Genomic DNA, 14,434 nt, shown 5'->3' with positions numbered 1-14,434 from the left:
CACAGTTTTTGGCGACTCCACTGGGGAGGATTTCTATTTTAATTCCTGAATTTGTTTCGGCAATGATTTAGAATGAGTGGATGAGACTCGAAAAGTTCTAAGTATTTCATGTGCGTAATCTTGATTAACATTGTGGCATATGCATAAAAAGGTTCTCGTTGGAAAGACCATCCGTAATGAGTCAAAAACATAGGATTTTTACACGTAGGAAATTTGAGAAATGTCTTTCACAACTAGGACTGAAATAACACCGCGCGAAACTGGATGATTTTATTGAGCACAGAAAGCTGCTGAGGCATGTGGGAAGTAGCGTCAGGGGCCAGAGCTTGGCGCCATACTTTTAGCCGTAGCGCCAGACGCCAGTATTGGCGCCAGGCGCTACAGTTAAAATTTGGCGCCAGTCTCTGTTTGTTGGCGCCAGTCTCTGTTTGCTGGCGCCAATTTCCCCCAATACCGAGCCAGAAATATGCGTTCCTAATTTCGACCGGTTTTTTGTATTGTTTGCTCGATCCTACTTCCTGATTGAATTTTTTCTCATTTTTCTGAAACCCATATGTGTTCTACATATGGACATAACCCTCTGGGAATTCATGCTCTATCTACCCGATTGAACGCTCCTGGAAACAAAGGGTACATCTGAGAGGTTGAATTGACCAAACCATGGAAGTGAGTTTTTTCTAAAAAAACTCGCGGTGTTCTATCCACACGCGTTAACCCTTCACGGTTAGGCTTCTACGCGGTGCATCTGAACAATTAACCATGGACCCTATTTGACTAAACCATATCCCGAATTTTAGAGAACTAGAGCCATGGTTAGGTTGCGAACTCATTGCATCATATTGTGCCTACTTGCCTAATTGTGCATTATTTGTTGTGCATATATATTCTATGCTCCTCCTAACCGTTTGTTGATTTGTGTTGAGATTTAAATTAATGACTTAAAGAGCTTTGCCTAATTAATTAATTAATTAATTAAATCGAGTCCATAACGTTTTTTTTCTTCTTTTAATCGGAATTGACCTAGTACGACTTTAGGCATACCCCAGTTGACTAATAATACCGAAAACAGTCCCGGATCGAGGCTCCAAAGTCGGTGACAAAATCTGAGCTGTAGCGCCACTGTATGGTGTGTAGCGCCAGACATTTACTAAAAAGTCTGGCGCCAACCACCATATTGTGACGCCAGTCCTGTCGCTTGGCCGATAGTTCGGATTATTTGTCGAGTCATCACCTAATGTCTAATTAATCAGTTTCCTGTTTAATTCGGTTATTTTTGCTGGCAATAATGCTTAATTGAATTAATATTCGAGTTTAGGCACTAAGTCCCATGGTCTTACACAAGAGTCAAACTGATTCGAGTCAAGTAATTAAAACGCAAACTGGCTTAATTTACAGCGCGTGGTCAAGAAAGGAAGGACGATTAATCAAAGATAACCTCTTCGTACAAGTCCAACTTTTCGACAAACCTATAACTCGCAAGAGGAAAGCAAGAGTTATAATGACAACTCAGGAAGAAGTTAATGATCTCAAGAACCAACTGGCTACTGTAACTGAGACACTGAAACTTCTCGCACTTAAGATCGAGGATCCCGCAAAGCAACAACAAATGGACCTCATGCAAGAAAGCCTAAGCAAATTGTCCAGCGACTACAAGTTCCAAGAACTCACATCCCAAGGGGTCTCGGTGGATAAGGATCTTCTTCCACAGAAGTTCAGTGCCAACGACATCCCAAAGTTTAGGGCAATCGACAACCCCTACTTCCATCTAAGGGCATTTGAAACAATAATGAGTATCAAGGGTATCGATAAGAAAGTCTTCCCTTCTTTGTTCTCGCTATCTCTCGAGACCGTTTGCCAACAATGGTTCTTTTCTCTTGAAAAAGAAAAGACCTCTACCTGGGAATCCATAGCAAACGCTTTTGTTGATAGGTACAAGTGCAACGTCCAAGTCGAAACTGACCATAGAGAACTTGAAATCCTCAAACAGAAGGAGAATGAAGGCTTCACATCTTTCTTTAACAAGTGGAGAGAAACCTCAGCTAAAATGATTGAGGTACCAAGTGAGAAAGAGTCCGTGAGATTGTTCATTAAAAACCTCCAAGAAAAATATTCAAAACATCTTAAATATCAAAATAACCTTCATACCTTTAAGGCTGTTTATGATATTGGGATTAATATTGAAGATGACCTAGCTAAATCTAAAGCCGCCAACAATAACTCCAACAGTGGCTGGAAAGGAAAGAAAAACGACAATCCTTCTTCTTCCAAAACCGCCCACTCAAATAATGTTAGCGCCTTTAATCTGGGAGAAGTCCTCGCCATGAACAACCAAGGACAAAAGAAACCGTTTAGGAGAAACTTCACTCCTATTGGCATGAGTTATGACACCGCGTTTGATCGGCTAAATGCAAAAGGTTTTATAACTCCCATTGGACCATTTAGAGATCCACCAGTCGAGAAGAGGTCGCCTAATTGGAACCCCAATGCACATTGCAAATATCATCAAGGTAGGGGCCATTCCACTGAAAGCTGTTGGAAGCTATACAAGACCTGATTGACAGTAATAAGCTGTCGTTGCCTCCTGCCAGTAAGAAACCGAGTATTGATAATGCACCTCTAGCTCACACATTGTCTATCTCCGATGAAGAAAGCGAAGTTGACCCCTCATCTCTCATTAAGCCTGTCAAAGTAACCAACGTCGAAGAAGAAGAAGAAGAGACCTTTTTCGATGTCGAAGATAATCTTCCAGAACCAGCAAATGAGGTAGAGATACGAATACTCACACTGTATCTGAGGGAGACATCGCATCTGTTACGTGAAAATCTCAAAATTTTGAATGAACTCCACAAGGAATATGATGAAGAACCTAAGAGAGAATTCACACCAGTAAAAACGACTTATGAGGCAAAACACTTTCCCTTACAAGTCACCGAAAAACCCAAGAAGAGCAATAAAGTTTATACTCCAATTGGGATCCCGTATGCACAAATGTTTAAAATGCTCTCCGAGAGTGGCAAGGTCAAACCTCTCGAACCGAGACCATTTGAATCATTAAAAAGGACAGATAGATATTACTGTCAATATCATCAGTCAGGAGGACACACCATAGAAAACTGCTTCAAATTCAAGGATTTGGTGCAGAAAATGATTGATAGAAAAGAATTAGTCCAAGTTCAACAAGAAGAGGATATAAATGTCAATGGAGTATGGGACAGTGATGAAGAAGATGTTTATCTAAAAGACATATTAGAACCTTCACCTTCCATATCATACACCACGGACGACATTTGGGCTGAAGAAGATTCATCAATAGACATCCTCACAAGATCTGGGAGAATACAACCTCTTGTTTCAACACAACCCATGCCTACCGTACAACAAGTTCCCATACCTATCATCGAAGACAATGACATCGTTAAACAATTCAAGAAGACAAAAGTGGAGATGAATGTATGGAAGCTTCTGGCAACATCTCGAGAACATAGGTTGGCTGTGACGAATGCCCTGGATAAAATCGGGATAGATTCTGACACCACTCCTGAGGGACTAGCTAACTTCCTCACGAGTGATCTCCCTAGTCCAATTAATCTAATCACCTTCTCTGATAAAGATTTACCCCCGGAAGGTGACAAGCACTACAAAGCGTTAAACCTCACAGTAGTCTGCAAAAGAATGAATGTTCCCATGACTCTTGTAGACAATGGATCGGCTATTAATGTCTGTCCACTTAGAACTGCGAGGATGCTCGGCATAAAAGATGAGGATTTAACTCCGTCCACACAAGGAATAAGAGCCTACGATAACACTCGACGTCAAGCTCTTGGCAAAATAACTCTAAATGTGACGGCAGGAGCAATAGAACACGCTACTACTTTTCAAGTGGTAGACATCAAAGCCTCATTCAATCTGTTGTTAGGACGCCCTTGGCTCCATGACCTAAAGGCCGTCCCTTCATCTCTCCACCAACAGGTGAAAGCTATAGTTGGAGGAATTCCCATCACCATTGACGCTTCGCCAATGAGGATCAAATCAGTAGAGAATCCAATCATCAACGTGGAGCACGACGAAGATGATGAAGACCTATGGGGCTTTAACGAAGAAGTCTCCTTAATCCAGGAGGATGAAAGGACATCTCTTTGCCACGACCCCCATTCCAACATGATTATCAACACTATGCTAAAGAAACAAGGACACTTCCCTGGGATGACCTTAGGAAAGAAGAAGGGGATAGCAAAATCGATAGAGTCACCTGGCCTCCCTAAACTAGATACTTTCGGACTTGGTTTCAAACCGACTCGGAAAGATCTCAAGCGAGCCCAGGACAAATTGAAAGCACGTAAGGACGCTCGCATTCAAAAGAAAGCAATGGATCAGTACCCTCTTACGCTTAATGGACAGTTTATAAAAGAAGGAGAAGACTATCCATGCCATGAATTTCCCGAACCATTTGTTGTAAATGGCATACGACAACCAGGATTCGAGATTTTCTTGGATTGCTACTTCACTGACGAAATCCCAACTCCCGTCCACAAGGAGAAAACACCTCCATGCTTTGACTTTAACATCATGGGATTACTGTTTGGGCGAGAAAAGAATGAGCCAGTTTATGAGGAAGATAACTCCTCACTCATTCAAACGGTCCTACAAAGTGAAAACTTCGACCCCTCAAAGCTAATTACTCCAGCTGAAGGATCACTGCAAGGGTGGCGCAAGACTATCAAGGTGACCACTCCGAGTGGGAGGAAGATATCAATCACGACAGGACAAGGGCCAATGTTTGAAGAATCGTCAGAGTCAGAGTCTTTCCCTTTAAAATCTTCTGGGTCTTTAGATATAACGCCTCCTCTTCCTTGTTCTTCTCCTAGGATAGTTAATGATCCAGTCCCTGAGGACATATCACTCTTTGATGTAATGGTCTCAGAGTATAATAATATCGCTCATTCTTCTTACTTCTCGTGTTCTTCCCTAACCCAAGATGAAGAACTTTGCTTAGCTAACGATGAAAAAGATAAAGAATTTATTAAAGCAATGGAAACACTTGAAAAGAAAACATCAGTAATTGAAGAGACCGAAACAGTTGACATCTCAAATGATTCAACTCATAAAAGAGAAGTTAAAATCGAACTAACATTGAATAAACAAGAAAGAACCGATTTAATTAACTGGCTTAAAGAATTTATCGATGTATTTGCTTGGTCATATGAAGATATGCCAGGCATTAACAGAGAAATAGCTCAACACACTATACCATTAATTCCAGGAATGAAACCTGTAAAACAAAAGTTACGTCGAATGAAACCCGACGTAGCACTTAAAATAAAAGAAGAAGTTCAAAAACAAATAACTGCAGGTTTCATCAAGGTATCCAAATACCCCGAATGGGTCGCCAACGTCGTCCCAGTTCCAAAGAAAGACGGAAGGGTAAGGATGTGTGTCGACTATCGAGATCTAAATAAGGCAAGTCCGAAGGACGACTTCCCTTTGCCACACATCGATATTCTGGTAGACAACACAGCAAATCACGCACTTCTCTCATTCATGGACGGATACGCAGGGTACAATCAGATTCTCATGGCGGAAGAAGACATGGAGAAGACAACTTTTATCACACCATGGGGCACTTACTGTTACACGGTAATGCCATTTGGGTTGAAAAACGCAGGTGCTACTTACCAACGTGCAGCAACTGCCTTGCTCCATGACATGATGCACAAAGAAGTTGAAGTATATGTCGACGACATGATTGTGAAATCAAAGGACCGTCCAGGCCATCAAGTAGCCTTAAGAAAATTTTTCGAAAGGCTAAGAAAATACAATATGAGGTTGAATCCATCAAAATTTGCTTTTGGAGTCACCTCAGGCAAGCTCTTGGGGTACGTCATAAGCTCTAGAGGAATAGAGATAGATCCAACCAAGATTAAAGCAATCATTTCAATGCCACCGCCCAAGACCGAGAAACAGATTCGAGGATTCATTGGCCGGTTGCAATACATAAGCAGGTTTATATCAAAACTAACAACGATATGCGAACCAATCTTCAAAAAGCTCAAGAAGAACGTACCGGTAGTATGGGATGACGAGTGTCAAAAAGCCTTTGACCGGATCAAAGCCTATCTCGCAAATCCTCCCGTATTAGCGCCAGCACTTCCCGGAATACCTCTTAGGTTATATTTGACGGTTACCAAAGAGACAATGGGAGCCATGCTAGCACAAGAGGTAGAAAACAAAGAGAATGCAATCTATTACTTAAGTAAGAAGATGCTTGAATACGAAACACGCTATACACCACTCGAAAAATTGTGCCTCGCTTTGGTGTGGGCCACAACTAAGTTGAGACATTACATGTTGGTGCATACCATTTTCGTAGTATCTCGATTAGATCCACTCAAATACTTGTTCGAGAAATCAACACTCAATGGACGTATTTCAAGATGGATAGTCAACTTAGCCCAGTTCGATGTGCGGTTTATGCCACAAAAAGCTATTAAAGGATCCGTGGTGTCAGACTTTCTGGCAGATTTTCCAATAGAAGACTCGACACCAATACAGGACAACGAATTTCCAGATGAAGATTTGATGGTCACCGAAGATGATACTTGGACCTTGTATTTCGACGGATCCTCAAACCAAAAGGGATGTGGTGTCGGAGTTCTACTAGTATCACCCAAAGAAGAACACGTCCCAATCTCAATAAAGCTTGATTTCGACGTTACCAACAATGCTGCTGAATATGAAGCATGTGTGGTAGGCCTTGAAACAGCCCTGGCATTGGGAGTAAAGAAGTTAAGGATATTTGGAGATTCCTCTCTAATCATCAATCAAATATCTAAAAGGTGGAAAGTAAGGAGTGAAAGCCTAGCCCCTTACCAAACCTATCTAGAAACTCTTACCGATCAGTTAGAGAAGGTGGAATACACATATCTACCTAGAGAAGAAAATCAATTTGCTGATGCCTTGGCAAGATTAGCCTCAATGGTTAGGATTCCCACGGATATTGAGCAAATGCCTCTAACTATCGAAAAAAGGCACAAACCGGCGTATATACAGGCTATAGAAGACGACGACCCAGTCCAAGACGAAGATGAAGAACAAGAAGAAGAACCATGGTATACAGACATTCTCAACTATGTCACCAAGGGAGAATACCCTCCTCATGTTGACAAAAGAGCAAAACGAGCCTTGAGACTTTTGGCTTCTCAATATGTACTCATAGACAACGAGCTACATAAAAGGGTACCTAAAGGTCGAGCTCTCCTATGTGTAGGGAAAGTGGATGCACAAAGAATAATGAGAATGGTCCACGAAGGAATCTGTGGAACTCATATAAATGGCAAAATGTTAGTCCAGAAAATAATGCGAGAAGGGTATTATTGGACTACCATGAATAGGTACTGCCATCAATATGTAAAAAGATGCCCTAAGTGTCAAATTTATGCCAACTTACAACACGTTCCTCCATCTTTGCTCTACACCTACACATCACCATGGCCATTTTCTACGTGGGAATTAACATAATTGGCAAGATCGCTCCTCCAGGGACAGGAGGCCATGAATTTATTCTAGTAGCAATTGATTACTTTACGAAGTGGGTCGAAGCACAATCATATGCTAAACTCACTGCAAAACATGTAGCACTCTTTATCGAAAGGAATATCATTTGTCGATATGGAGTCCCACATGAAATGATAAGTGACAATGGAACTCACTTTCAAGCTGAATGTGAAGAATTGCTACATAAATATGGTATCCAACATCATCATTCGTCCCCTTATAGACCTCAAGCAAACGGAGCAGTCGAGGCAGCTAATAAGAATTTAAAGACTATCATCGAGAAAATGACAGAAAATTATAAGGATTGGCCTGACAAGCTTCACTTTGCATTGTGGGGTTATCGCACGTCAATCCGTACGTCAACAGGAAATACACCATTTTCCTTGGTATATGGAATGGATGTCGTACAACCCGTCGAACTAGAAATACCATCTCTACGTATTGCGCTAGAGAGTAAACTCGATGAAGTTGAATGGACTAGGGCACGATATGAAGAATTGATCCTACTCGACGAAAAACGACTAGAAGCTCTACACCACACTCAGTGCTATCAAACTCGTATGGCTAGACATTTTAATAAGAAGGTCAAGACAAGAAATATCAAAATAGGAGATTTGGTATTAAAAGCGCTAAGGAAAAATGTTTTAGACCCAAGGGGAAAGTTTAGACCTAATTGGTCTGGCCCCTACATTGTCAAAACAATCCTGTCAGGTGGTGCAGCAAAATTAACTGACATGGATGGCAATGAATTCTCAAACATGACCAATCTTGACCAACTTAAAAAAATACTACCCATAATTACTTGAGTAGGACACTCAAGAGAGCTACGTTCGGCCTAATTCCTTAGGAAAGGATACGTAGGCAACCCATTACGGGTGCGGCCACTTTATTTTTCGACATCTCCGCGTTCCAGAATCAACAAAAAGTCAACAAAAGTCGGAAAAGCAACTGGCGTCACAGAACAGAGCCTGGCGCCAGCCAAAAGCCATTAGCGCCGGACGACGGTATTGGCGCCTGGCGCCAGACCTCAATAGTTGGCGCCAATCTCCAATTACTGACGCCAATTCAGTAATAAAATCTGGGCGAATTTCGGTGTTTTTTCGGAAAATTTTCGACTTCCGTACTCGAAGAATTTCTGGAAAATCAATTTTTTCGGTTTTTCATTGCTTTAATAAAATAAATTTAAAGTAACAATTTAATTGAAAGCTAAAATTTCATAAAATTGCATTGTTAATGGAATTTAAATAAAGCTGAAATAAATTAACTTTAAATAAAAAAAAAATTAACAAATCTAAAGCTAAGCAATGTTCTAGTCTTTCTTCTCCTTCTTTGCTCTTTTCCAATTCTTTTCCGTTTCCTCCTCTTCATCCATTACTTTAGCTAGTAGGCATCCTTTAGAGGACCTGCATTCAATCTTAGAATAGATTGTTTCTCCTTCAGCTAGCACCCCATGTTTCTTTTCCACCCAAACCTTCTTGTCTATAGCTTTCCTTTTCCCTTTGTCTTTAGTAGTATTCTTCTTCTTAGGCATTGTAGGTGTTTTGAACTCAATTCTTGCACCTAAGCGTTCCTTGGCCGGTGTCACCCTGTCACCTAGACGATTCTTCACATCGGTTCTACCCTGATCAATTGAAGACTTCTTCAACAACCACTTCTTTACATCATTAGGTAAAGAAGGGGGAACCTTTTGGGTAATCACTTCCCATAAAGGTCTAGCGCTCCAATAAGTGTCAAATTTATCTACTTCTTGAGATATGGGATACTCATAGGGAGGACGAAGATCCCCGGAAGGAATATTTTGAAGCAAGCCATATTGTCTCCTTACTCTGCAGGGGTAATAATATGTCATGCGAGATAAGCTTGGAAGACGGCAGAAAGGTTGCTTGTTAACACCAACCATCCTTTTTATTTTCCACCATGGGATGACCCACTTGATAGCGAAATCACATGATTCAAAGACTTTCTTCCACCCATGGCGCCCAAATTTAGGGATGCGCTTCTTTCTCCTCACAAAGCAAGTGGGCGTATAATTTTCAATATCATCTGGAGGACTAATTAATCCTAACCTTTCCATTAGCCACATCTGTAAAAAATTTCCAATGCAAATAAATTAATATTACAATACAAAAATATATTTTTTGATTTCTGTAATTAAAAATATTATTTTTCTACCTGGAATAAAATTGGAGAACCGCGAAGAGGTGCTTTTGGGTCCCTTTTCAACTCATCTAGACTAATCATAGTCTCTCCAACTATCAAAAGCATTGGATTTCTCCCTGATTCAATTTGTTCTAGCACAGTGGTTATAATTGATTGACCCTCGTTAATTTTACCACTACTAAGACAATATTGATTAAGCATGCAAAATAAAAACGCCCTTCTTCTATATATGTGAAAAGATTCAGAAAGCGGTTTATCAAAATAATAGCGTGCGAATTCTTTTAAGTTCACTACATTGCCATCTACTATTTTTGATAAATCCCTTTCCTTCAAGTTAAAGAAGCGCTCGAAATCCTTATAGTAATATGCATCTACCCTAGGGATTACTATCAGGTCTATTGCAGGGAAGCCTAAAATAGCACCAAATTCCTCTGGCAAAGGGCTAATTTCATCATACCCTAGTCTAAAACAATGTGTATCAATGCTCCAATATTCTAAAGCGGTATGTATGAAGTCTATGTCTAGATCTACCCTTTTAATGCCATATATTCCCCCCAAGTGAAATAAATCCAATTCTTTTCTTTCTCTAGCATTAAGAGATCGACACCATTCATGACAATATTGGTTGAAGGTTTTAGTGGCTAAAGACATGATAATTATTTTTTCTAAAGAGAAGAATAAATTTTTTTTTCGCTGGAATTATGTGAATAATCGGCTGAGCAGGGGGCTATTTATGCATGAATTGCGAGGAATTTCAATCTGACTGGAATACGGAGTCAGCGTCAATTGGCGTCACACACCCGAAATTGGCGTCACCCATCAGTTATTGGCGCCACACGCTATGTGTAGCGTCTGGCGCCACGCACCACAGGCTGGCGCCAGCTGGCGCTAAGTCAGCAGGACGGCCGCACGTGCTTAACTTGCGTTTTGATATTAAAACTGGAGTCGGTTTAATGACTTTATGGCCTCGTTTTTTTTTTCTAAATATTTCTCTATCCTTTTTTTAATTAATTAAATATAACAATTATTTTTAGTTAATTTTTATTTTCTTTTGAGTTTATATTAATTCTCAAAAATCAGCTTTTTTCTCCGTTTTTTTTCTCCTTTTTTTTTCTTTTTTTTTCTTTTTGGGGGAGAGAGTCGGATAATACCCTCCATCAATAATAAAAATGACGGAATTTTTGCGCATAATTGTCATCACATTTACACACACTAACATACACTAACATAATAGTAGATAAATTCGCAATAACAGAATGTACAGAGTGTCTAAATAACAAGTCAAAGGCAAAGTTCTATAAAAAGTCAAAATAAAATGCATATACAGAAGCAAACTACGGCACCGGAGGACGTAGGCCCATCATGCCATAAAATTGCGCCGTCCGAGGAGTCACTTCTCCACCAGCTCCGGCCTCAGCACCAGCTCCAGTCTCCGTAGGAGGAGGGAAGCTCAAAACAGGACCGCTCCAGCCAAGGTCAACCTGAGGCTGAGACCGCGGAGGCTGCTGCGATGACGAGCCAACCTCGTACATCCCACCACCTCTGAAAGCCGAGGTAGCCTCTCCTACCGGTGCAGCAGGAGCACCCTCAGAAGAAGACCCGGAGCCCTCAGCAACATCGGCTTGAGCAGCCTCAGAACGACCACCTCTACCTCCTGACGAAGTGCGACGACGTCTCGAGCTAGACCTCGCCGGCTCTCTCCGCCCCTCAGGCCTCGTACGGGTGTGAGAAGCAATCGGCTGACCCTGCAAAAAGGATTAAATCAGAAACAAGGCAAAAACAAGCCATAATGCAGATATAATGAGTAAAGAAAAGTTACCTCTCGGACAGCATCGTCTCGACGACAGGTAGCCGCATTCCTCATCCGAACGAGTTGGCTCCGGAAGGCATCTATGCATCGTGCCATAGCCGAAACCACTTCGCGTGAGAACTGTCAAGGAAAGTTAAGTCAGTAAAAATGCATGATAACTGAATGCAAAATTCTTAATTAGAACTAGACTTACCCTGGTCTGGTGACGAGGAATCGACCGCTCCACGAAGCGCTCGCCCTCAGGAGCCGAAGAAATCATCTCCTCGATCGGCCCGTACATCCCCTGGTAGTGGATGGACATGCGTGGTGGCACAAACTCAGTGGGACCATCCTGATGAAATAGAAAGAAATCAGCAAAGCATTACTTGGGGGCTACTTAGCGAAAAACAAGAAGTTAAGAATCTTACCCTCACATCCTCGGCCGGCACGGGGGCTGGAGCTAACAAAGGAAGTAGCTCCTCAGCATAACTCCGCCCAAGGATCACATGGGACCGCCAGAGGGAACCAGACTCCTCAGCCATGCTCGACAACTCTCTCTCGTCGAACATGTGACGTGGTGGAGGAGCAGGAACAACAAAAATATCGGAAGAGTGTTGTCTAGCAACTCTCTCTCCTAAGTACACAACCGCTCCGTAGGTCCCCAAAAAGTAGCGACGCTCAGCAGAGTACTGCGCGGCTAATCCAGGGACTGTCCAACCACCCCATGGTCGGTATACTACCTCAGGTCCCTACAAAAGCACCAATCACATAAGAACATGTCTAAAACGTTGCAGAAGAGCAAGATAAACACTAAAGTTGTACCGAGATGATCCGACTCCGGACACGTGCAGTAGACAGGTCCACATGGTGGCCTCCCCAAGAGGCGCTCACCGGATATCCCCTCGGCGATGGTCTCGCCGGCGCAATGGAAGAAAAGTACTCATAGAACCAGATCTACAAAAGGCTAAAGTATGAGTAAATGCTGCCTAACATATAGGGCTAGACTTTATAGGGAATAATGTTTACCTCTACGACTTTCCAGAAAGCAGACAGAGCAACATTTGTCCTAAAGGACCGGTGGCGACACGAGTCCCTCAGCGCGCGAACGAAGTCAGTATAGGCCAAGCTGGCCCAGTCAAAAGTCCCGATCCGCCGGAGATCGCGAACAGCAGGGAGGTAATAAAGCAACACCCTACTACCCCTGTCAGGGGAGAATGTCCCTGACAACAACATCAGCACAAAGATGTGCACCCGCTGCTCTCGGGTGGTCGCATCGTCATCAAGAGTCGCTGCCAGCGTCGAGCGGCGAATCCCCCTAGCACTGAACTGAGTCGTCTCGACCTCAGCTCGGGCCCGAACAGCAATCGGCCCCAATAGTTCCTCGACCTCTGGAGAAAATACATCGATACTGCCGTCGAATGGCAGCGGCACAGAAGAGAACTCCAGTCCTATGATGAGACTGAAGTCTGTAGGAGTGACCATCATCTCACCCCAAGGAAAATGAAAGGTGTTGGTGGTGTCCCAAAAGAATTCCACCAGAGCGCGTACTACGTGGTGACCCCCGCTGGAGGCAACCATAGCCTCGGAGGTCTCAAACAGGGCAACCAGTCCGCAAGGCTCCCATAGGAGTCTCGTCTCTCGATCTCTGGCGATATGCATCCTATACAAATCGCCTAGACCATCACAGCCAGAGCCGTGATGTCGTGTCCTCCCAGGCTCGGTTCCCCGTCTCACCCTCTCAGAAATGTGGTGGACAGGGGAAAAGAACAAGGTCTGCTCATCCCACTCTGGGAGCTGACCAAGCGAAGTGGACGGTGTAGTGTCGTCCTCCACGGGCTCATGCTCCCGTCTAGTGTTTCGGGACCGTGAACCTGAGCCTCTTCGTCTAGCCATGCTACATTGTGCAGAATCATCATAAATTGAGGTTCTATAGTATCTCAAGGTTCGCCTAGCCGCATGATACTATGTTCGCAAAAAAAAAAAAAAAACAGAGTACGTAGTACAAAAACAGAGCACAAATTCGAATTGAGCATGACAGCATTTTTTCAAGCAATCAAACAATTTCTTGCAACACTATAGTGATTATTGTGACAAATTGAACAAGAATTGCTAGCAAAAACATCAAGAAAGGGTCACATTGTTCTTCACGACCTTAAGAGGTTCAACAATGGTGGATTGCTCATTTCTTCACCAAATTGGGTCAAACAAGTCTCAAATTACTCCCAAGGCAATATACAAACATAAACAAGCAATTTCATGGCATAAAATTTGATAAACAAAGCAAATTGAGCATCATAAGTTTCGAATTTTCATGAAATTCGTGAATGAACATGCCAATAATTCATAAAAACCGTGTGAGTTGGAGAAAAACTTACATAGATCGGGAATATGGATGAAAAAAGCTTTGATTTGCAACAAATTTGAGCGAATTCGGTTGAGAAACGAATGAGCAACGATCAATTGAAGTTTCGACTTCTTTCGAGCAGCGTTCGCAACAAACCAGAGCACGAAATGAACTGAAAACGGGAATTTAAAGTGATTCCCGTGTTGGCGCCAGTCCCTAGGCATTGGCGTCACATTCTGTGCTTGGCGCCAGACGCCAATATCAGCGCATGGCGCTAGTGCAATAAAGCTGGCGCTGATTGATTTTCAGCGACGCCAAAGCAGCCAGCCACCTGTTGGGGTTGTGCTAGCTTTCTGCAACATATTTTGGGTTCCTTGGTACGCCAGTTAGCCCTTCTAAGCAATTTGACATGATTAAGTAATTGGCTTGATTACATAAAGTGATCGACTTGATGAAAAGATCGTCTCACTTAGCTTAAAGTGCCTAAGCATTGGCTCAGTAGCAAAAAGCACCGACATACAGGTTCAAGAGCAAAGAGCACCGACATATAGTTTCAAGAGCAGAAGAGCGCCGACATACAGGCATAGCAA

The sequence above is a fragment of the Chenopodium album genome, chromosome 3 (genome assembly GCF_948465745.1).
Source record: "Chenopodium album chromosome 3, dcCheAlbu1.1, whole genome shotgun sequence".
Classification (NCBI taxonomy): Eukaryota; Viridiplantae; Streptophyta; class Magnoliopsida; order Caryophyllales; family Amaranthaceae; genus Chenopodium; species Chenopodium album.
This window is presented reverse-complemented; position numbering follows the sequence as displayed.